The sequence below is a fragment of the Monodelphis domestica genome, chromosome 4 (genome assembly GCF_027887165.1).
Source record: "Monodelphis domestica isolate mMonDom1 chromosome 4, mMonDom1.pri, whole genome shotgun sequence".
NCBI classification, from domain to species: domain Eukaryota; kingdom Metazoa; phylum Chordata; class Mammalia; order Didelphimorphia; family Didelphidae; genus Monodelphis; species Monodelphis domestica.
Window position 1 is genome coordinate 285,207,944 of NC_077230.1, and position 25,888 is coordinate 285,233,831.

Here is a 25,888-nt window from a genome sequence, read left to right on the forward strand (position 1 = left end):
TAAAATCTTGTTTCTACTACTTACTAACTCAATGACCTTGGACAAGTCACTCCAATGATCTGGGCCTGTTTCCTCATCTATGAGGATAATGGACTAGCTTTGAAGTCTTTTTATAGCTATAATTTTATGATGACTATTTTCAGCAAAGGCATAAGAGCAAATGTTCCTTTAATCTAAATTCTTTAGCATGAATCAAAATCATCCTTAAGCAAGCCTAACTGTACTTAAATCACAAGAATAGGTCTTAGAAATTTTTTTTCATGTGTGTATGTGACCATTTATTTCCATCAATCTTTGAGAATCCTCTTGAAATCCATGTATGTGCATGTGTGCTAGAGAGAGAGGGAGTCAGAAATGATGAAAGGAATTGAAAATCATTGATTCTGAAAGTAAATCCCCTGTGTATCTTATGGCAGATAGAGACACTATCATCACTACTGGTTCAATACTCTTTCCTCTGGCATTCCCGGGCAAGCCACAAAGAAGAAATCATAGTGACATCAGTTAGCTTAGAGTCTAAATAAGCAAGACTTTGAGGTCCTAGGACATTTCTAGATCTAAAATGAAAGATTCTGTTGTCTAGTAGAATATACTAGTTTGTCAGTTCTAGATTCTGCACATGACCAACTTGTATTCTTGTAGCAGGATGACTTATTTTTGACTTTCAACACAAGACACTATTTACACTAGCTTGAACATTACCAGAGAGAGCTAGACCTACCTAACCTTTTGGGGAACAATTCCACCCTCCCAAATATATTTAATATTCTAATGGGTAGGACACATAAAAATTTACATGGAAATATAGGAGCCTGAGCCAAGGGGAGTTCAGAGACTTTCTGGCCACAAGGCCTCCTCTGAGATGAGGGGCCTCCTAGGAGGATGGCATTTTTAGGAAAGGTAAAGGGGGAAAAAAGGATTCAGCCTAAACTCTGAGAGAGCTCAAGGAAGCTCACCTGAACTACACTACTAAGCGTCTCCTAGTTTTGTATCAAGGATGCTCACCACCAAACCCAGACAATAGCTGCAGCCACACCAAGATGCCAAGATGCCCAGCATGCTGCTACCAGCCACCTCTTCGCAAAAAAAAAAAAAATCCCAAAACTATACATGACTTTACAATCATCTAGTTTATTAGCTACCTACTGGTGATCAGAGACCAAAAATGGAATAAAACTTGAATTGAACTGCAGTTACAGTCATGACGCTGGGAGCATTACTATTGGACACTTGTGGTTCTATTGTGCAATATAATTTGAAGCTCTATTGGAAGATGAGGTTCTCAGTAGTGTCCTGATGGTTTCAGCAACTAAAGGCCAATCCATAATCCTCATGACTTTTAGAGTCAATTTTCCTGTTAACTGATTGAAGTTCTAAAGCAGCTGGGAGAAAGTGTGACATAGTGGAATAAACACTGATCTAGAACTGAGAAGGTCTGAATTCTGTAAGATTAGGCTCTTAAGCCTCAGTTGCCTCATCTATAAAATGGTATGATGAGATAATAATTAATTCTAGTCCTATTAACTTACACATTTTATTATGAAAATAAAATGAGATAATAGAAATGAAATTAATTTGCAAATGATAAAGTTCTATTATTGTTTTTTGTCATTTCAGTCATGACTAACTCTTTGTGACCTCATTTGGGATTTTCTTGGCACAGATACTAGAGTGCTTTTCCATTTCCTTCTCTAGTTCATTTTATAGATGAGAAAACTGAGACAAACAGGACTAAATGACTGGCCATGAGTTACAAAGCTAGTAAGTGTCTATATTATGTTACTCTTCCTTCAAGATGTATTTCAAACACCACCTTCTACCATGTAGCACTTTCCTTTGCTTCTCCTCCATTCCAAAAAAGGCTAATACTCTCTCTATTTGTCTATCTTTTGTTGTGTTTTTCAGTTGTGTTTGACTCTTTATGACCTCTTTTGGGTTTTTCTCAGCAAAGATACTGATATGGTTGGCCATTTCCTTTTCTAGCTCATTTTATAGATGAAGAAACTGAGGCAGAAGGGGTTAAGTGACTTTCCCAGGGTCATACATGTAGTGTCTGAGACCAGATTTGAACCCAGGAAGAAGAGTCTTCCCTAGTTGCACCTCCTTCCCAACTACCTAACTTGTTTTTAATTACCTTAAATTTATTCTGCATTAATTCTGTATATACTTTTGCATGCATACATCTCCTCCCATAGAATAGAAACATTTTCAGAGTAAAGATTGGTTCATATTTTTTTATCCTCGATGCATAACAAAGTCCCTGGCATATAATAAGTATTTATTAAATGCTTATTGATTGATTGATGAATCCATTAGTCACCTTAGCTGTTTTGTTTTCTTATCTGCATTTGGCTCTGGTTTTCTCCCTGTCTCCTGATCTATTTACTGCAGGAAGAGACTAAGTCTGACCACCCTTTGTAAGACCTATTCACAGAATCATATAAAATCTGAGTGGGAAAGGACCTCAGGGGCCAACTAATCCAATGAAAATAATTGTTATCATCATTCTGAAACTGGTGAAGAAGGTAATGACTAATCTCTGAAATGAGAGGGCTGGATGATATGATCTCATAGGTCCCTTTCTACTTCTAAAATTTTACAGTCATTTGTCCAATCCTTGCAGCCATATCTAGCAATATTCACTACGGCAGTGGTGGGGAACTGACAACAATCATATATATCAACACATCTATAAAAGAAATATAGTACAGGGGTATCATAGTTTATGCTTATAAGATTCTCTTCTAACCTAGTCTATCAGATCTCAAGCTACACAGAGATTCTGAATTCTTTTACTATTTCCCTCTAAACAGAAGTAACCTAAATTATCTACCCTATTGACAGATCCATATTTTAATAAAGCAATAAAAATTAACATTTCTTTAATTTTGTTTTTATTGTTGAAATGCAGTTGAGGAATATTTGTATTTTTTTCTCAACCTTGTTCAACCCTTCCTGATTTTGAGGTTTCCTTGACAAAGATATTTGCCAATCCCTTTTCCAGTTCAGTTTATAGATGAGGAAACTAAGGCAACCACAGTTAAGAGACTTGCCCAGGGACACATAGCTAGTAAGTGTATGAGGCCAGATTTGAACTTAAGAACATGAGTCTTCCTGACTCCTGGTCCATCACTCTATCCACTGAGACATCTAGCTGCCCTAGCAATTGAGGGTAGGAAGTGTAAAAAAGATCCTAGCTACACTAGGAATTCAGAAGTTAACTAGTATAAGCTCCTCATTTTAAGCAAGCCTAAAAAGTTCACACTTGACTTAAGTTGATGTTATACAAGTATAATGAATTTGGAAAATTTTCTGAGTGAAAGGTTTGCTATAGGACTATCTTTATGATTACACTCTCTAAAGCCCCTGGGATGCCTTTTTTTTTGGGGGGGGGGGCAGGACAGAGAGTCTCCAATGGGACTAGATTCTTACAGAATCCAAACCAGCCCTTTCCAGCCCTAATGGTTATATGTGCCTATTCCTACTTCATCTCTCGCCTTCTCTCCCCCAATATCAATCAGGTTACACTTAACTTATTCCCTAGCTAACTTGAGAAATTAGATTGATCCCCTTTTGCACATTAAAAGGCCCATAAGCAGTTGCCGTGTCGAATTAGTGCTGGTAGATTTCTCTAACTTGGAACATGTTAAAATGCACAGTTGGGTTAGAAGAATCAATTAGGGCCAGACAGGGTATGTGGAAGTTAAACAATTTGCCTACCATAGGATTCCACACCATGGAAAAGAGGTCTGCATGTGTTTACATTTCAGTTCAGATTTAAAATCACTCAAGTGTATCGCTGGTATAATTCAATCCATGATTGGAGCAGAAACTACCCACAGAGTAGGAGAGATTCTTGTAGGGAATAAACAGAAAAGGCTTGTATTTATAACTTTGTAATTTGCAATTAAGCAGAGTTTACCACCTTCCCCTTCTCTCTAAGACTAGGTCAACAATGGCATAAAGTTAGGGGGAGAGCTAGCAATCATCTAATGAATACACACAGTAGCAACCAAGAAAATTCATTTAAGCAGTCTATCCAAATTCACCAGGAATTCCAATTGCTGGAACTATAAAGGACTTTGGATAACACCTAGTTTAAGCATACATTGGTACATTTCTTCATCTGTAAAATGGGGATAAGAATACCACTTAGCTCCCAGAGTTGCTATGAGGATAAAATAAAGATAATATTTGTAAAATTCTTTGTAAAACTTATAGTTTGTAATTATAATGTATAAATGTAGTGTTATTGACATCTTCCCTGTCATAATATTATTATATTACAAATGAAGAAATGAAGGCAAATGGGCAAGTAACCTACTTGGGGGCATGCAAATAGCAGAGTTGGATCGCCGACCTGGGGCTTCTGACTGCTAGTCCAGTGCCTTTTCTACTACATACCACCAGTTACAGTACTTCAGCATTCTTCTGAATTTTTAATATCCTCTTTATCCTTTAACAGAAAGACAATTAAGATAGAAAGGATGATAGAGAAGGGAATAAAGGGGATTCCCCATGAAACCTCTCTTTAAATGAGGAAGAGAGGAGAAAGTTGTTATACAGGTCTAGTCTAGCCATATAAATAGATAGCAATAGCATAGGGAGCTGTCTAGATATTTTAACCCATAGAAGCAAGTTGTCTCCTACCCAAACCTGTCAAAATGCCTAAAATGTTGTCAATAGTGATTCATTCATTTTAAGTTTAGTCATTGTCTTTAGTTAAGAGGACAATGCTCTTGGGAATAAACATATTAAGCTTTCAAATTTATGGAGTAAATTGATTTAATGCACCTTTTTCAAGCTGACAGGATAAGGGAAGCACGGAATGCTTCCCTTCCCTATCCCTCTCATCTCTGCTTACTGACTTCCTTGATTTCCTATAAGTGCAAGCTAAAAATCCCATTTTCTACAGGAAGTCTTTCCTCACCACTTTTAATTCTAGTCCCTTCCCTCTGTAAATTATTTTCTACTTTTCTTGTATGTCAATTGTTTGCTTATTTTCTTCCCCATAAGAATCTAAGCTCCTTGAGGGCAGAAGATTTTTTGGACTCCTTTTTGTATCCCTAGAATTTAGCACAATGCCTTCTTGGGAATAAAAGGCATTTAATAAATAAATGTTTATTGACTTTCTACTAGCATTAAACAAACATTTGAACTTATAATAAAAAAGCAAGATCTCTTCACTTTTTTAAAAAAGTTTAAGTTTCAAGTCATTCCCCAATTGATAAGTGGTCAAGAGATATGAATAGGCAGTTTTCAGATGAAAAAATCAAAGCTATCAATAATCAGGTGAAAAAATGTTCTAAATCCCTCCTGTTTAGAGAAATGCAAATCAAAACACCTCTGAAGTACCACCTTACACCTAGCAGATTGGACAATATAACAGTAAAAGAAAATAATAATTGTTGGAGGAGATGTAACAAAATTGGGTGGAGTTGTGAACTGATCCCACCATTCTGGGGGGCAATTTGGAATTCTGCCCAAAGGGTTTGAAAAGAATTCATGCCTTTTGATCAGTAATACCACTACTAGGTCTGTACCCCAATAGATAAGAAAAGAAATGGGAAAGTACTTTTTATACAAAATATTTGTAACTGCTTTTTATGGTGGCAAAGAATTAGAAACTGAGGGGATGTCCCTCTGTTGGGGAATGGCTAAACAAAACGTGGTATATGATGGTGATGAAGTACTATTGTGCTATAAGGAATGATGAACAGGATGATTTCAGAAAGAACTGAAAGGACATATATGAATTAATGTGGAGTGAAATAAGAAGAACAGGGAAAACATCATACATAATAACTGAAATAATGTGGGACAATCAAGTGTGATAGACTTTGCTATTAAAGCAATATAATGATCTAGGAGAATTCTGAGAGACTTATGAAAAGGAATGCTATCCATATCTAGAGAAAGAACCATTGGAGTAGCAATACAGATGAAAATATATGATTTATCACATGTTCATTTGGGTATATGATTTGGGGTTTGAGTTTTATGAGATTACTCTCTTACAAAAATGAATACTATGGAAATCAGTTTTGAGTGACAATACATGTATAACCCAGTGGAATTGCTTGTCAACTCTAGGAGCAGGAGGGAAGACAGGAGGAAGACAATATGAATCATATAACTTAGGAAAACTTACGTGTAAATTCATCACTGGCATAAAATAAAGATAAATTTTTAAAAATTAAAAGGAAAAAAGTTGAGGTTTCTCTATCTCTCTAAGACTAGAAGGGCTTATCGGTTGATCCCATTACTGAAAAGCAACAGAAGCTTCAACTTACTCCGTTTCCAACACAAGCTGGTTTATCTCTTCACAGAGGCCCTAGAAGCCCTTTCTCTCCTGGGACATCACCATACTAATGTGGAACTGAGTACTGACACTCAAGAATTTCCCAAGTCAGTGCCAAGCTCACTGCCACATCTTAATTAGAGATCTACCAACCTCAGTGTCTCTAGTAACTGCCATTACAGTCATGGGCCACCACTCTTTGCCAACTGACCTGCTCAACTTAATAACAACAACAGAAAATATGCCTTGTATTCTACCCAAGAGGTCCACAAACTTTTTTTTGTATTATGGATTATTTCTGTCATCTGGTGAAGTCTCTCAATCATTTCTCAGAATAATGATTTTAAATAACTGAAGGTTATGATCCTTTCCAGCTAGAGGAAAAGAAAATAAAAATAAATATTTATTTTCTTCCTTAAAAGTTTTCACAGTGTGTAAAACCTATCGATGGACCTCTGTGGTCTCCAGGTTACGAAAACTTTCACTAGACCAACTGACCTGAATTGAGGGTAGTACCCTCCCCAAGATTAGAATTCCTCAAAGAAAGCAACCCTATGTTTTGACCTGTTGAGAATAAAATATAGAAGATGTCTTGAATTGGGCCCTAAGCAAGGAAAGCCTGGCTATCCTTGCCCCCACCCACACACATATTTCCTGTTATGATATCAATAACAGAACAAGAGTTGGAGGGCAGGCTTTATTAAAGAGGTAGGAAAAAAATTCGCAGAGCATGCCCTAGGGCTTACCTTTGCTTTCCTTTTCTCTTCCCACCTGGGGCAATTTTTTTTCTCTTTCCAGGGGAATAGAATGCAAGGATGTGCATTCTGACTGATTCCAATTGCCTTGACTGTGCAGAGGAAGAGAATCAATTTCTAAGTTAACTGGGTCCCAAACCATATACAGCTGTATAGATTAAATTCACCACCCTGAAATAAATTCTACAATGATTAGGAAACCTGTGCAGACTGCAGAGCACAAGCACTCTCCTTGTCCTGAAACTGCTAAGTTATCTTCTACAGTAGACTCAGCGCCCTGCAGAAATGATCTATTAGGACATATCACAGTGCTTTGGGATTTAGAAGGGACTTTAGCAATATCATTGAGCAGTTCTCAAAATTTTGGTCTGAAGACCCCTTTACACTGTTAAAAATATTGAGGACCTCCCTAAGATCTCTTGTTTATGTAGGTTATATCTCTCAATATTTGCCATATTTGAAATGAAAACATCTGACTTTTGCTAAAATAGTTTTAACCTCAGAGGTGCCTATACCATGCTTTGAGAATCTTTTATCTAACCCAATCTCCTCATTTAAATAAAGACTGAGGTTTGGGCATGAGGTAGATGAAGGTCATAGAAGGGAAATGATTTAGCCAAGGTCTAAACTGAGTAAATTGAGAGTTTCATCCCTCTCAGAACAAAGTCGTCTACTGGCACAGGTCTTATTTATTTCTGGAATCCCTACAACTTTTCCCAAATTTGTTCTTGAATTTAATGTGCCAGAGGAACACTCCTCAAATCCAAAGCAGAAGAGAGACCACATAAATCTCAAAGTTTGAGTTAGATAAGTGACTTGAAAACTGATTTCAATCTTATTTGTCTTTTCCATTGACTCTCTCCTAAGAGGAACAACAAATGACATCACTTTAAAAAAAGTATTCTTAAGTCTTTTTAGTAGGGACAAAATATAATAACCTTATTAAATTACCTTACCCGTTGAAATGGGAAATGGAACAGGCCCATTCCCAGAAGGCCTTGCTTGAGAGACGATCCATAGTCAAATCTATTTTATCCATTTCCACAGGTAGTTTTGACAAGAATAAAAATTTGGCCTTTAAAGCCCTTAGAGGGAAATGAACTACTTGGCTAGAAGAGTGGAATCAGAAAGAAAAGATTAGGTTTGAATTGTAGCATAAGAATTCAACTATACAGTATAACTCACCAAGGATAAGTTAAAATAGGCCATCATTTGGACTGGGAGCAGGTCATTCCAACAACCTTTATCCCCATAATTTTTGAGAAGGTTGTCTGGATTTTACCATTTCACCCAAATATAGGAGCTTTAAAAAGTACAGTCTCTTTGGCAGTTACTACCAGGCAACATTATCCAGTTGGGCGGCACAGTAGATAGAGTGGCAGGCCTGGAGTCAGGAAGACTTATCTCCCTGAGTTAAAATTTGGTCTGAGACAATTACTGTGTGACCCTAGGAAATTCACCTAACCATCTTTGCCTCCATTTCCATAGCTATAAAATGAGTAGGAGAAGGAAATGGCAAACCACTCCAAGTATCTTTGCCAAGAAAATCCCTAATAGAGTCATGATGAATTAGACGCAACTGAAATGACTGAACAACAACCATCTTGCAAAAACTCCTTTGTTTAATAATTTTAAAATGATCATATGGGGCATCCAGCTGGCTTAATGATTAGAGAACTAGGCTGAAGATGGGAGGTCCAGGATTCAAGTCTGGTCTCAAACACTTCAGAACTTTATGACCCTGAGCAAGTTATTTAACTCCAATTGCCTAGCCTTTACCACTCTTTTGTCTTTGCCTCCGTATTAAGCATTGATTCTAAGGCAGAAGATACGAATTTTAAAAAGGAAGGAAGGAAGGAAGGAAGGAAGGTAGGAAGGAAGGAAGGAAGGAAGGAAGGAAGGAAGGAAGGAAGGAAGGAAGGAAGGAAGGAAGGAAGGAAGGAAGGAAGGAAGAAGAAAGAAAGAAAGAAAGAAAGAAAGAAAGAAAGAAAGAAAGAAAGAAAGAAAGAAAGAAAGAAAGAAAGAAAGAAAGAAAGAAAGAAAGAAAGAAAGAAAGAAAGAAAGAAAGAAAGAAAGAAAGAAAGAAAGAAAGAAAGAAAGAAAGAAAGAAAGAAAGAAAGAAAGAAAGGAAGGAAGGAAGGAAGGAAGGAAGGAAGGAAGGAAGGAAGGAAGGAAGGAAGGAAGGAAGGAAGGAAGGAAAGGAAGGAAAGGAAGGAAGGAAGGAAGAAAAAGAAAGGAAGAAAGGAAGAAAGAAAGAAGAAAGAAAGAAAGAAAGAAAGAAAGAAAGAAAGAAAGAAAGAAAGAAAGAAAGAAAGAAAGAAAGAAAGAAAGAAAGAAAGAAAGAAAGAAAGAAAGAAAGAAAGAAAGAAAGAAAGAAAGAAAGAAAGAAAGAAAGAAAGGAAGAAAGAAAGAAAGGAAGGAAGGAAGGAAGGAAGGAAGGAAGGAAGGAAGGAAGGAAGGAAGGAAGGAAGGAAGGAAGAAATTATCAGAGGGACAGATGTCTTGAATGGATTAATACAATGAAAATAAAATGTCCTACTTTCCGAATATGGTCAGCAAGAAAAGGGTGGCATATTTATTGACTATGGTGTCTATGGGAAGGAATACAGGCAAAAAGAGGGAAGGGATACTATTTTGTTTTTTAAAAAAGCCACACAATCTCTAAGCATAGTTATTTAGTTTTGAAAACTAGTTTCTCTAGGTAATACTGACATTTCCTTAGCTCTTACCTCTAGGTGGGAAAATGTCTGGTCTTAGTTTAGTTAGATAGAAATTTGATATTAAATTATTATATTACTAAATTGGGGCATTTTAGCAGAATGCTAAACATAGTCTTCTGTCTTAACAACTACTTCTAGTCCATACATTTTCCAAGATTGTGATTTGATTGATTTTTGCCTGACTGAAAAAAATGATGCCATGAAACCAGAATGAAGTGGTCCTCAATTCACTGGTCAGCTGGACACTACAATTTTCCAAAATCATAGCATTCCAGGAATAATTTTTTTAACATTGTGCCACATTTGATTGTTCTGAAGAGCCATGTTCTTTGACTTTATCCATTTTCACTTTGTTTCTTCATGATATTCACCAGAGTTGTAGATCATCTCATCTAATAATAATAATGATAATACCTAGCAGTTATATAGTACTTTAAGATTTACAAAGCAATTAATAAATATCTCATTTAGTCCTCATAATATCCCAGAGGGACTATTATTATCTCCAACTTTTAAATGAGGAAACTGAGGAATAGACATAAAATGACTTGCCCCAGAACACACAGCCAGCAAATGTCTAAGGCTGGACTTGAACTTGGGTCTTCATGATTCAAGACCCAGCATCCTCTCCACTATAATCCTACTTATTTCTAATTTGATTTACTCCAGGATTGTCTTCCAATAAGAAAAACTTACTAAATTCTTCATAGATTCAGAGAATGGTCAAGCCAGTAGGAACTTTTGTGATGATTTAGTTCAGTCTTTTCATTTTACAGATGAGACCTAAGGGAGCTGAATGATTGACAACCAAGCTGACCCAGCTAATTAGTAGTAAAGCCTACAGTGGAATGGAAACAAATTCTATTTCCATTACATGGAACTCAAAATCACAGGTCAGATCTTGCAAGCAATAAAGTCAGACCCAAAGAATGTGACAGAAGGGCTGTTTTGCAGCTTCACAGTTTAGAATGCAAGTATAAAGAGACATAGCCTGTGAGTTGGCACACATTGCTCTCCTTTTTCCTGGGGAAGGCACAAGAAATACTGCACAAGGAAAGACAGAGCCAGACAGCCAGACAACCAGACAGCTAGATAGACATAGATCCATTCTAGAGGCAACACAGTGAACATGGAAATAATAATTAAAATACCTGAAAGTGTGGAAGATACAGGATAATTTGAAAAGACCACTAGGAAGATTTTAATAAGTAATTACCAATATGTAAAGTCTTTCTGACAAAAACCTATACATGAATCATTACAAAACAAAATGTTATAATTATCTGGAGCATTAAACTGGAACTCAGAAAGACCCTAGTTCAAATCCTATCTCAAACACTTATGACCCTGGTGATAAGTCAGTGATCTTGGTCAAGTCATTTACTCTGAATTTTTTTTTGGTTATTTGTTTGTTTGTTTTTTTAGTTTCCTTATCTGTAAAATGAGCTGAAGAAGGAAATTTAAAATCACTCTTTTCTTTCTACTAAGAATATCCCAAATGTCGTCATGAAGAGTCAGACATGGCTGAAATGACTGAAAACAAGAAAAGCTATATGAATATTAGATACAATAATATTAATTGTTATTATTATCATTGTGGATTTCAGAGACAATTTTATCCAAAGTATGCATTATTGAAAATACAAATATAAACTATACAAAAATTAAAAATAATTATCTTAAAAACAAAGCAGAAAGTGATCATCTAACACCTTTTTGAAGTTCTTTTTATCTGTTCCCACAAATATTATTAAAGATAGCTTGATAATAATGGAAAGGTTGCCTCCCCTAGACTTGCAGGATCCTTGGATTTATGCACCATTTCTGAATTTATCAACTACATATATATTTTTAAACTCTTACCTTCCATCTTGGAGTCAATACTGTGTATTGGCTCCAAGGCAGAAGAGTGGTAAGGGTTAGGCAATGGGGGTCAAGTGACTTGCCCAGGGTCACACAGCTGGGAAGTGTCTGAGGCCAGATTTGAACCTAGGACCTCAGGTCTCTAGGGCTAGCTCTCAATCCAGTGAGCTACCCAGCTGTCCCCTTTTATCAACTATATTAAACTAGGCAAGCCCATCAATTTATCTGAGATTCAGATTTCTTTATATGTCTAATGATGATCATAATGCTATTTTTAACCACCCTCTTATCTGGGTTATAAGGGAAGTGTTTTGTAAACTTTAAAGTGTTATATAAGTATCAATTACTATTATTATTATTTTTAAAACAATTACCTACTTATTAAAGAATCTCATTCATTCTCATTTAAATTATTAGATTTTACCTTATGTAAACCATTTAAGACCTGAAAAGTAATTCCTAGAATCTTAGATTTGGAACAGGAAGGAATTTTGGTAATCAATTGAGGGGGAAGAGTACTTGAATTCCAAGACACCCATTCAGCTACTTGAAGAGAGCATAGTGAATGTCATCAAACTGGTTTACTGGCTTTCAAGTGCTCCTCTGCCTCAGATAGATAATAAGTTGCTATGCAAATAGCCTGTAGTCATATTTCACAATCACCTTCTAAGTAAGAGAGAAACTTCTTCAGCATGAAAAAAAGAATACAAGAAGAATTTAAAGCCCAAGATTATCCCTTTATCTTCGTAACTAAATTCTGGGACAACTGCCTAATTATTTTTACTGCAAAAAAAATCTCTCTTCTTGGTAGAGAGGACCATAGAAAGAGAAGAGTGGCTAGCCCTCTCCCTTCAAAGAGGTCATAAGCTAGTAAAGGAGAGAAAAATCAGAACAAAAGCCTTCTCTTTTGAGCTATTTTATAGTTTATTTGCAACTCAAAAGCAAAGAGACAGGTTCAGAAGATACCAAAATATCCATAGAACCACTTTTTGGTGGCAAAGACAGAGAATGGGATCAGAGCTGTGATCAGTATAAGGAAAATCATGATGAAGAAACTCTTCTTATCAAATCAGGTCAGTGTTTTCTCTGCAATGTATGTTCATAGGTACTAGCACGGAACACTGAGAGTTTAAGTGACTTGCTCTTGGTAGCATAACCAGTATGTAACATATAAGCAATACCCAGACCCAGGGTTTTCTGGTTCAGAGGCTGACTCTCCATATGTCAAAGGACTGGAATCAAAACAAGTCTCCATTGATTGAAGAGAGGTTAAACAAACTGTGGTATCTAGAATTAGAGAATCATAGATATAAAGCTGGAAGAGACTTCTCAGTTCATCAAATCCAACACTTTCTTTTAAGAAAGAAAGAAAATAAGACAAACTGGTTAAATGACTTGCCTGCTGTCATAAAGGGAAAAACTGTCAGAACAGAGATTAGAATGTTTATTGTTTGCATCCAAATACAACACTATCCACTGCACCAAACTGTTTCCCTTGAATCCAGGATTTGTTCTAATATGTTGCCTTCCCAATTAGTGTAATGAAATATTAGCAATAGTAAGATGTTATATTGAAGGAAGATTAAATGCTTTGACAAAGGAGAGGAGAGGAGAAAGAAAAAGCAAAGAATGAGGAAAAGAAGGAAATAAGGAAAAGGAAGGAAAGAAGGAAAGTAAGAAAGGAAAGGAAAGAGAAGGAAGAAAGAACAGAGAAAAGGAAGGAGGAGGAAAGAAAGAAAGAAAGAAAGAAAGAAAGAAAGAAAGAAAGAAAGAAAGAAAGAAAGAAAGAAAGAAAGAAAGAAAGAAAGAAAGAAAGAAAGAAAGAAAGAAAGAAAGAAAGAAAGAAAGAAAGAAAGAAAGAAAGAAAGAAAGAAGGAAGGAAAGAAAGAAGGAAGGAAAGAAAGAAAAAGAAAGAAAGAAAGAAAGGAAGAAAGAAAGAAAGAAAGGAAGAAAGAAAGAAAGAAAGAAAGAAAGAAAGAAAGAAAGAAAGAAAGAAAGAAAGAAAGAAAGAAAGAAAGAAAGAAAGAAAGAAAGAAAGAAAGAAAGAAAGAAAGAAAGAAAGAGAAAGAGAAAGAAAGAAAGAAGAAAGAAAGAAAGAAAGGAAGAAAGAAAGAAAGGAAGAAAGAAAGAAAGAAAGAAAGAAAGAAAGAAAGAAAGAAAGAAAGAAAGAAAGAAAGAAAGAAAGAAAGAAAGAAAGAAAGAAAGAAAGAAAGAAAGAAAGAAAGAAAGAAAGAAAGAAAGAAAGAAAGAAAGAAAGAAAGAAAGAAAGAAAGAGAAAGGAAGGAAGGAAGGAAGGAAGGAGGGAGGAACAGCTTAGTAAGTACCAGCTAACACCTGAAACTTACTTCTCTCTTGAAAGACTGCTACTCTGACAAGGAAGCTTGGTTATTGTAGCCCCAGTTTGGCTACAATAAAAGTTGGCTTTTATTTCATGTAGATTTCAGAAAGAAAAAAATCAATTCTGATGGGAGACTCCAGAATTTATATATCAATTTTGAAATATAAGAAGATTTTTATGAGCAGGTTTAGAATGAAAGAAGAATCATGCTGATGAAAAATCCCTAAAAACAAGCTGGCATGATTAACTATTACATAGTTATTCTAGTGAAGAGGTGAAGACATCTGAAGCAAAATATTGTATGCATTGTGAGATTATGTTACTGGTTATCAATGGAATTTTTTTTCTTGGTTAGGAAAGAGTATTACATGGAGGTGGGGGTAGGGAACACCCAAATCCAGGAATGATTGTGATTAAAAAAAAAAGAGAGAGTGTCAACTTATGTTTTAAAATTGCCCTTTTTTTGGGAATACCCCCAATTTTATGTACTATCATTCAACCTTCCATGTCATTTACTCTGAGTTTAGGCAAGCTGGGGTATGGGAAAGTAGAAGACACAGGCTCTGAAAACAAGGAGCTTATACGTCTAGGTCTCATGAAATTAGAATTAGATAGGAAATTGGATAAGATGACTTTAAATACCACCCAATTACCAAAAAGAACCCTATTATTCTGTAAAGAAGTTGTAATACAAAAGCAATATGTGAGCAAGATAGACATCTATGACATTTTAGAGAAGGAAACGGTCCACTCTGGGACCAGAGAAGCTTCCATGTGGGTGATAGCATTTGGTTCTCAAAGACTGTATAAAATTTCAATAGTTGAGACATGATAATCATGATGTTTTGTTACCCCTCCAAAAAACATACACGTGTGATTTTAATGAAAAAGAAACCCAGACAATAGAGTTCCAACCTCAGAGCATGTGCTTTTGAGTAATAAGGTTGAAGCCAATGCTGAGCTTGACTTCTTCCTTCTCTGCCAAGGAAGCTTGAATAAATTCTACTTGGAGTTTTGTCTTAGAGTGAATTCACAGAATGAAACACTGTAATGAGAGGCCAGGGAACCAGTGGGTAAACATGAGGGGAGGCCCCTTCTGTTGTTTTCTCTTTGTGAGTGAGTCACCTTCACATTTCCATGGAAAAAACTGGAAGTTGGTACTGTTTATTCTTTTGGAATGCTTCAAATACAATGTTCCTTACTCCCCCTCAGCTAACACCAAGTAGGAAAAGGAGTTGGGGGTTCTCCCTAGGCTTGCTGATCCAGCATGGTCCCCAGTATGTCTCAGACTCCAGCCTCATCATCCATCAGGAAAACCATGTATCCTTCTGTTTCTCTAGTGTTTCTATTTAAATTCAATAACAAGTAAATAATACATTTGTAAATATCAAACAGAGTTTGTTTTGTGAGAAGTTCAGCATTCTTTTTATAAGCTTTGTCAATAGAAAGTCTACAGCTTCTCCATGAAAACAGTGCAAGAGAAAGAAACTGTGTTTTTTTTTTCCATTTTAGCTTATGAAGCATTTTTTTGAAAATACAGTGAACATCCATGAAAATGTTTACTTGGTGTGAACAAATAGGAAAAACTGGATCTTGAGCTTAACTCAGAGAAGGGCACCAGATTTTTTAAGGTGGATGTCATCCATCCCTTTTAGTTCTCCACGTTAACATTTCCCCAGGCTATACCTGTCATTGTGCTATTGAAACTGCTTGAACACAGCCTAGTGATTAAAAGGCAGATTTTGTTCAGGCTTTCTGAATTATGCATAATGATAGTGTAGATCCTAATGCAGGCAGTGTAGAAACAGCCTTGGGAACAAATAGAATGTGGGAGCAGTCAAGACCAAGACCAAATGGGGAACAATTATCTCCAACCATGACAATCTACAATTATGATGTAGAGCAAAACATATCTATGGATGATTATAGTATTGGAGTCCATTTGGATCTTTCTTTTATTGTAAAAGACCCTCATAGATAATGTAGAAGGAAATGGTAAGTCATCTAGCCTCTGACAGCATTTTATCCAGTTGAGCAGTAAATGTTTCCACCACTTCCTGAGAGAGGCAATTCCACAATGTAATGGATATTGCCAGGAATCTGCTTTTCCCCCATGGTCAGCTGATATTTTCCTTATTTCAGCTTTATCCCATTACTCTACAAAATTTCATTTCCTAGCATCACCCATCTTCGCAGACAGACACACACCTATTTCATTCTTGGTGCTCTGGTAATGAAAAAGACCGCAAGTACAAATCTAGAAACAACAATAATAATTGCATAGGTTCTGGGGTTTTGGAGAGGAGAGGATTTCAAAGTTTTTTACATAGGTTTTCTATTTGGGGCCTTTACCACAACACTCTGTAGTAAAAAAGACCAGTGTTAGCCCCTCATTTAATGATAATAATCATTTTCCTCCTATCTTTAAAGAGCTTTCTTCTCATTATAGTTCTAAAATCTTTCGACCCAGTATTTCTCTCACCAAAATGTTTTCTATGTTTCAGAAATACTTCTTCCTCTTGTCTTAAATTTTTCCCCAAATCTGGAATCATCTATGCCTATAACCTTTTAGCATCCTAGCTGATCTCTCCCAAACTGTATCCTTGGGGAGACTACAGGGAGGAAAGGCAATCAATCAGATGTGCCTAGGGGTAAATCCAGTCTTTCCCAATAAAACACCAGAGCTGCCCAGACATCATGGAACTTCATTTCAATCCTGTGTAGTGAAGGTGAAAAAAGTCTCAGCCAAGTTCAAAGAGTGGTTTCTTGAGAGACAAGGGTGACCTCCTTTTGCTATGGCCGGAAGGCTGTGACGTAGACCTTTCTCTTCCTTTCCTGGTTTGTTTTAAAGGCTACAGGGAATGGGGGTCGGGGTGGGGGTGGGAGCCAGTTGTCCTAGTTTGAATGTGTCAAGCCTGGCCCATAATAAGGGAATAGGAAGGTTGTCTTCTCTATTCCTTTTCTCTGTATCCTTGTGTATATTCAGTGATAGCAGAAAGAGATACAGATAGGAGATCCAGAGTGAGGAGGGAACAGATATTATGAAGTGCCTACTATGTTCCAGGCACTGTGCTAAAAGCTTTACAAATATATATATATATATATATATATATATATATATATATATATATATATATACACAAATATAACCTCTTTTGATCCTCACAACAACCTAGGGAGGTAAATGTTATGATGATCCCTACTAAATGATTGAGGAAACTGAGGCAGAGTTTAAGTGGCTGATAAGTCATCCAATCAATAAGCATTCATTAAGTATTGACTAGCTATTAGCTAAGGGCACAGAGAAGTGACTCAGAGTACTGGACCTAGAATCAGAAAGACCTGAGTTCAAATCCAGCCTCAGATACTTACTAGATGTGTGACCCTGAGCAAGTCACTTAAATTCTGTCTTTACCCACTGGAGATGGAAATGGCAACCACTCTAGCATCTTTTTTTTAATCCTTAACTTCCATCTTAGAATTAACACTCTGTATTAATTCCTAGGCAGAAGAGTGGTAAGGACTAGGCAATGAGGGTTAGGAGAATTGCCCAACGCCATAGAGATAGGAAATGTCTGGGGCCAGATTTGAACCCAGGACATCCCATCTCTAGGTCTGGCCCTCAATCTACTGAGATACCCAGCTCTCCTACACTCCAGGATCTTTCTTAAGAAAACCCCATGGAGATTATTGGGATGAGATGGTCCATGGGGTCACAAAGAGTCAGACACCCCCAAATCAGTGCACAACAACATGTGCCAGCTAAACACTATGAATTCACTGTGATAATACAGCATGCACTGTAATGCTGTAAAAATGGAGATTTGAACCACGGACTTCAATTCCCAGAAGTCCTTGGCCACTTTCCAGAATGCTTTGTAACCTCACCTGAATTCTTACCTGGGCCGAGGACAAAATGGTATTTAAACTGACTCTGCCTACTGTGCTCTCTCTCTCTCTCTCTCTCTCTCTCTCTCTCTCTCTCTCTCTCTCTCTCTCTCTCTCTCTCTCTCTCTCTCTCTCTCTCTCTCTCTCTCTCTCTCTCTCTCTCTCTCTCTCTCTCTCTCTCTCTCGGCTTCCGCTTCTAGGGACACACATCTCCCAAGATGTAGTAAGTGAAATTGAATGGGCCTTTCAGCTCTCCTAGGCATGTTCTTTCTTATTTTGTATTTTCTTTATTTCTTAATCTTTAATAAACCTCATAAAAATATAATACTTTTAGCAGAGAAACTAATTTTAACTTCTACAATGCCCATTTTACAAATAAGAACAATGTTACTAAGAGGGGTGATATGGCTTACCCAGCAATGAGAGCTAATAAGTGTTGGAGCCAGAATTCCTGTATAGGTCTCCTTAGCCCAAATCCTCCTTTTATTCAAAAGATGAAACTGAGTTAGAGATCAGTTAAATGACTTGGGGAAGCCCAAAGTATTGTCCAGAGCAGGTATACAGATGTTAGCATGAATTGTTAAATTCTCTTAAATAGTGATCACTGGAGTCAGGGCTTCACCCCAATCAGAACAATATTCAAAGATTGCTCATTAAATATTTATAATGATCATTCTCTAGGATACACTTGGCATTGTATTCTTATCATTCCCTTGGGCTGCTACATGATCCATCACCTGTTCTACATGATTTCTTCTCCAGATGGGGGAAAAGAGTCACTCTCCTTGGCCATTTAAGGGTGTCCTTACTTTCATTCATTCATGAACATGTATTAAGGGATGAGGGAGAGAGATTGATAGATTTTAGGTAAGACACAACCCCTATTCCTTAGGGAGTTTACATTATAGAAAAGGGATAAAAGACAAACATAGACAACATCATGCCCATTTTAGACATTTTAACCATGTGAGGGATCAGGGGGAAGATGAGATCAAGGAAGGTGAAATTTGAATTGCCCTTTGGTGTTTAACAGATGAGTATAAATTTGAACATCTGGGCAGCTTGTGGATAAAGCTCCAGAATTTGAATTAGGAAGATTCATCTTCCCAAGTTCAAATCTGGCTTTAGACATTTACTAGTTCTCTGATCCTGAGCAAGTCACTTAATCCTGCTGGCCTCAGTTTCCTCCTCCTCAGAATAAGATAGAGAGGAAAATGGCAAACCACTCCTGTATCTTTGTCAAGAAAACCCAAAATGTGTTCACAAAGAGCAGGACACAACTGAAAAATGACCGAACAACAGGAATTCAAAAGTGAGAGAAGAGACACTTTTTTACATTTCATTTCAGGTGTCTGGGCCAACAAAAGCAAAGGCACAATGTCTGGTGAGAGTGAGAGCTATAGTCTCAGGAAAGTGAGTAGAGAAGTTTTGGTAATTCACTGAATAAATAGAAGGGGCAAGGTTTTAATATGAGATAGGTAGCACAGTGAATAGCTCACTGAGCTTGGAGGCAGGAACACTCATTTCCCTGAGTTCAAATCTAGCCTTGGATGCTTATCAGCTATGTGAGCCTGGGAAAGTCACTTATCTCTACTTGCTTCAAATTCTTCATCTATAAAATGAGATGTGGAAGGAAACACTACATAATTTTTGCCAACGAAACCCCAAAAGGGGTTATGAAGAGTCAGACACTACTAAAAACAAATGAACAACAATCAAAGACTGGAAAGGTATGATGCTGCCAAGCTTTGAAGAATCTTGAAGGCCAAGATAAATAATGTGATTTTAATTCAGCAGGGGAAAAGGAGTCACTGAAAATTTTTGATAATATCAAATCAAATAAATTCAAAAATAAATTTTTGATAAGAGTTATAATCTAGACCTGGGCAAGAGGAAAATTATTCTGATAGCAGTGTGAATTAACAATTAACATTCCTACCTGTTTATCTATGTGAATAGAGAGGATAACGAAGCCGAAACTAGAAAATCAAAAAATCATTTTGATCTGGCTTTGGAAGGTATTATTTTTTTCCTCACTGGATTTGGGTCTTTAATTCTGTTTGACTTTGATTAATATTTAAAATTAGTTTTCATTTTCTGATCATGAGTTGAAGATAGGAGATGGCAGATAAAAAACATGCTTTTTAAAAGGAATCGAGTTTAAATGGTTTCTGTAGTTAAATTCCCACCCTTCAAGCAAAAAGGAGTCTGGTCCAACTCCTTCTATGCTTGGGAATTCTTGAAGCTGGAAGGTTAGAAAGGCACAGAATAGATGAGATAGATGAAATGATTGTCATAGTCATGTCTAGCCTCCTAACTCAATGAGTGAAAAAGTGGCCATTCTCATAAGAGGACAATGACATGAGTTCTTTATTTGTAATTTGACATCTTGATGGGCAGTGTGCCTTACCTGTTGTTGACAGCAGTAGGCAAGGAAGAATGCATTGTTAATTAAAGGGATAGCATTTCCATGTTGCCTTAGACATTGAAGCAATCATCATCATGAAGTCAAGAAAGAGGAGAGATCTTACAAGTGGCTACTGATTAGTGAGTATAACAACCTTGACAGGAAAATACTAGGAACTTCTGTCAAGGATGAAATAAAATAGTCCTTTTGTTTTGGGGTTGCAAAGGATGATGGAAAATTAAATACTTTACCAGCTAAGGTTCAGTAAAAGTAGATTGTCCAACAGAGTCAATTGATTTTTTTGTGCAAACTGCTGAAAATAATGATAGGCAGTGAACCTGATCTAAATCTCTTATATTCTCTCTCAGTTTGGGAGAAGAGAGTGAGAAAACAGGATAGAAAGAGGAGAGAATGGAGAGGGGAAAGAAGGGATGGAGAGAGGAGGGGAGGGAGAGAGAGAGAGAGAAATGTGTAGAGTGGAGATATGATTAAATTAGAAAGCATTTCTGTCACCTTATTTTTGTATGTTAGAAATGGGGAGTCAGGAGTCCTGGGTTCTCTGCCTGACCTCTGGTCATGAATTTCTCAGAAAACTTGGTCAACCTGACTAGGTAGTATAATAAGGCATGCGGTGCCTTACCTATGTGTCATGATGCTTGATTCAATAATGTTAGTAAAGTATTTTGAGCTCTTTAGATGAAAAGTCTTATAAAAGTGCAAAATAGTGTTATTATCTAGGTTAATGACCTGGCTGTTGGCAGAAAGAATGAAGAGGGTCATGGAAAACGGCACTGAATCTGCATGCAGAGAAAGGACAAAGGATTTCTCTGGGGGCTCCATGTTCGGGCCAATCCTATTTATTAATAATAAGCATGGTAATACTTTGTACTCTCGGAGTGCCTTTCACTTGAGAATATCAAAGTGCTTTGCTAACATTAACTTATTAAACCTCCCTATGTCTGTGGGAGGCAGCTAGGTATTAAATGTCATTATCCCTAATTTCACAAATGGAGAAACTGAGGCACCAAGCGCTTAAGTGACTTTTCTCAATTTCACTCAGGCTAGCAATAAAGCCGTGAATAGGGAGGAGGAAGTTTCTGGCTTCTACACATTTTCTTTAACAATGAAATCATGCCCTTTCATTTCTAAGAACTCTTTTAATCCTCATGATTACAGCAAGTGTATTATGAGCAGAGTAAGTTGAGAATAGATTTAGGGAGGGAAAAATATTAGATGTATAATCAGAGAATTTGAGTCCTATGCCAGGTTAAGTCACGAGCTGGTAGTCTTGTGAAAACTAGTTAATCTTTTTAATACCTCAGTTCCTTTATCTTTTAAATTGGAATAAAATAGTGCCTTATGTTGATATGATACTCTAAGGTTTACAAAGCACTTTTTTCAAAAAAATCTTGTGAGGTGGATCTTGGAAATTCCTTTATACCTAATTTAGGGATGAGAAAACTGAGGCGAAAAACAATGATTTCTCCTTTTCAACATAGGTATAATACATATCCTGAAAATTATTAACAAAAGAAATATCCTGGATACTACATTTCTACTAAACTCTCTCAATCCAACCATCTAAATAACTCTTAAATGCACACAAAATTAAATTTTGAGTGGGATAACCAAAACACAAAAGTCACAGTGACTCATTTTTCTAGCTCAGGACAACTTAGGTTGACAGAACACTGTAATTGTCACTGAACACTAGGGTATGGGATGGCTGAGAGCATAATGTGGCAGAAGCATCATGAGCTGTGGGACCTGGAGGCAATGTCATTAGCAGTGACAAAAGCAGCAGTGACAGAACCAAAAATACTCATTATGTAAGGCCAATAAAAGGACTAAACACCTTTTCAGAAAGATACTACAGAGGACCCTGTTCTACCATCAGATGTAGAACTGAGCACTACTCCTTAGCTCCCTTTACCCTTTACTCTGTTCTAGGTCAAGATTCCAGGATGGAAAGGTATAGTTACAGTTTTCAGTCATTAGGGATCAGAGCCCATACCTGGGTAAGGACCAGAGCACATATCAGGATGATATTGAACAGAACTCTCCCCAGATCATACTAACATAGAAGCAGCAAAATCTACAAGTTCAAAGATTTAGATACAGAATCTCAGGCTAGCCATCTCTACCCCCAGAAGTGAGCATAGCCCAATTGGAACATAAAGTTCAAAGTCAAGAATTAAATTGGAAAAATTAACAAACAACAAAAAAGTATATGACAATAAAAATCTTCTGTGGTGATGGAGAAGCTCAAGATACAAACTCAGAAGACAAATGCTTAAAAAATATCTCCAGCTGAAGCCTCAAAGAACACTATTCCAATACAAGTACAACAAGAATTCCTAGGAAAGCTAAAAATAAAAAAATGAAGAAAAAAGATTTTTAAAAATTATGTGTATTAGAGAAAAAAATTGGGAAAACAAGTTGAGTAATGCAAAGAAAATGATGAAAAGAGAAGTATTAACAACTTGATAAAAGAGGTATAAAAATCTCATTAAGTCATATAATTACTTCAAAATTAGAATGGGTCAGGTGGAAGCTATTTATTAAAAACAACAGACATGGAAAGCAGATCAGGGAGAAATAATTTAAGAACTTTTGGACTTCTTCAAAGTCAAGCCTGTTTAAAAGAATAGCCTAAAATCATATTTCAAGAATCTATAAAGGAAAACCACCCCAGAAATTTTTGAAAGAATCCACTAATCATCTTTTGAAAGGTATCCCAAAATTAAATCTCTCAGGATTAAAATATTACATCTCAGGATTATATTATATTATATTATATTATATTATATTATATTATATTATATTATATTATATTATATTATATTATATTATATTATATTATATTATATTATATTGTTATGTGTTGTTATGTGTTGTTATGTTATATTATATTATTACATAACATTATATAAATCATTAGCTCTAATGCCCAGAGTCAATACCTATAGCAATGGTAGCAACAACAGTTGCAGTATCAGGGATACTCAGTACCTAAGGACAGTAAATACTTGGTCAGATAGATATATAAAATATTCTTCTGCTCCCAGTTGAAAAAAAATACTGCAAGCAGCTAGAAAAAGAAAATCAAGTATCATGAAGCTATGGTCAGGATAACACAAGATTTAGCAATATAACTATAGTAATAACTATAAAGGAATGGAGGGCTTGAAAGAATGATATTCTGGAAGGTAAAGGAGCTAAGATCACAACCAACAATATCTTACCCAGCAAAAGTAGAGTATAATACTACAGGAGAAAATTAATATTTAATGAAATAGAGAACTTTGAAGCATTCCTGATGAAAAGACCACAGCTGAATAGAAAATATGACATTCAAACATAAGACTCAACAGTATCCTAAAAAAGGTAAACATGAAAGGAAAATTCTAATCAACTTAATTAGGATAAACTGTTTATATTCCTATATGGAAAGATGATAGATATAACTCCTAAGAACTGTATCACTATTGGAACAGTTAGAAGGAGTCTACATTGAGAGTATGAGTATGAATATAGCATGTTGAAATGATCTCTAAAACAAAAAATAGAATGGCAAGAAAAAGGGATGTATTAGGAGAAGGGGCACAAGAAATGGGAAGAATATAGAAAATTCCCTCCCCTAAAACATGTCAAGAATATTAAGTGAATCAGTGCAAAAAGAGGTGAAGGAATGTGGCTTTAAAGTATCAGATCTCAAACGACATTAAAAAAGGAGTACTCACCAAAACAGTTACTGGATAAAAAAAAATGGTTGGTCAATGGAATAGATTAGAACTACAATATACAGAAGTAAATGACCACAGTAAACTATTTTTTGAGAAACCCAAAGATGGCAGCTATTGGAGTAAGAACTCACTATTTGGCAAAAAACTTCTGGGTGAATTAGAAAGCAATGTGATAGAAACTAGGCATAGACCAACATCTCATACCATATACTGAGGTAAGCTTGAAATAGGTACATGATTTAGGTATATAGGGTGATATAATAAACAAGAGGAGCATAGAAAAAAGTTACTTACCAGACCTATGCATAAAGGAAGAGTTCATAACCAAAATAGAGTGAATTAAAGAAGGTAAAAATGTCCAATTTTGATTATATTAAATTAAAAAGATTTTACATAAACAAAACCAATGCAGCTAAAATAAGAAAGCAGAAAACTGGGGAATTCGTTTTACAAATTTCTCTGATAAAAACCACATTTCTCAAAGATATAGGGAATTTATCCAAAATTATAGAAAGAAATCCATTCCCCAATTCAGAAGTAGACAAAGAACATGAACAGTCAATGATCAGAAGAAGAAATGAAAGCTATCAATAGTTATATTAAAAAATGCCATATGTCACTGATAATTAGAGAAATGGAAATTAGAACAACTCTGAGGTACTACCTCATGCCTATTAGATTAACTGAAATAACAGAAAAGAAAAATGACAGACACTGGAAGGGATGTAAAAAAAAATAGGTAAATTGGTTCACTGATGGTAGAGCTGTGAGCTAGTCTAACTACTCTGAAAAACAACTTAAAACTATGTCCAATGAGCTATTAAACTGTACATACCCTTTGGCCCAATAATTAGCACTACTAGGTCTGTATACCAGAGAGAGCAAAGAAAAAGGAAAAGAATTCATATATCCAAAAAATATTTATAGTAGTTCTTTTTGTGAGGTGAAGAATTTGAAAACAATGGAATGCCTGTCAATTGATTGAACAAATTTTGGCATAACACTCTTGTGACAATCAATATTATGATGTAATGCTATTGTGCTATTAAAAAAAATGAAAAACAGTATGTCTTTGGAAAACCTGGGAAGACATATATGACCTAATTCAAAGTAAAGCAAGCAGAAGTAGTAGAACACTGTACACCACAACAGCAATATTGTAATGACAGTTAAGTGGGAAAGACTTTGCAACTCTAACCAAAACAATAATCCACAGTATTTCCATAGAGATAATGATAGAAAATGTTATCTACCTCTAGTGAGAAAACTCATGAACTCTGAGTGCAGATTGAAGAAGCATATTTTCTTTCATTTTATTTTACTTACTTCTGTTTTTGTTAGGGTATTTAACAACATGATTAACATGAAAATATATTTTGCATATTTATTTCATATATCTAATAATATAGCACAATTTTTGCCTTCTCCAGAGCTAAGGAAGGGACTATAGGGAGGAACAGAATTTAAAACTATAATTTTTAAATTAAAAAAACTACAAATGCAAACTCTCAGATTAATTAAAACCAAAGAACAAAATTAAAATAAAAATCATCCACTAGTCACCTTATGAACAAAACTACAATGCAAACTCCCAGGAACATCACAGTCAAAATCTACTACTTCCAAATGAAAGGAAAAAGATTGTAAACAGCCAGCATACAAAATAGATTTTAAGTATCAAATATTTACCAAATGACATAATATCTTAATACTAAAGGGTAGAGATAACCACATTTTAGAGAAATATAGTAAATTCTAATTATCTAGTTGGGTACATCAATGTAACCCTTTCATACCTAGACAAATCTAACAAAAAAAATTAAAAAAAAAAACATTAGGACCCCAAATAGAACTTTATAAATATTAGATA

The 25,888-nt window shown here is 35.8% G+C and overlaps 1 protein-coding gene and 1 long non-coding RNA gene across 7 annotated transcripts in view; both read right to left on the minus strand.

Annotated features, from left to right (window-relative positions):
* OPCML (opioid binding protein/cell adhesion molecule like) overlaps nt 1-25,888 on the minus strand; it is a 1,618,997-nt gene that overhangs the window by 672,360 nt on the left and 920,749 nt on the right. The gene's annotated exons all lie outside the window — the stretch shown is intronic.
* Nucleotides 3,371-9,277, minus strand: LOC107648982 (uncharacterized). Its single transcript, XR_001622193.2, has 4 exons — nt 8,013-9,277; nt 7,048-7,148; nt 4,325-4,456; nt 3,371-3,855 (listed from the first exon to the last, which is right to left on the minus strand). It is a non-coding gene; the product is annotated as an uncharacterized LOC107648982 (long non-coding RNA).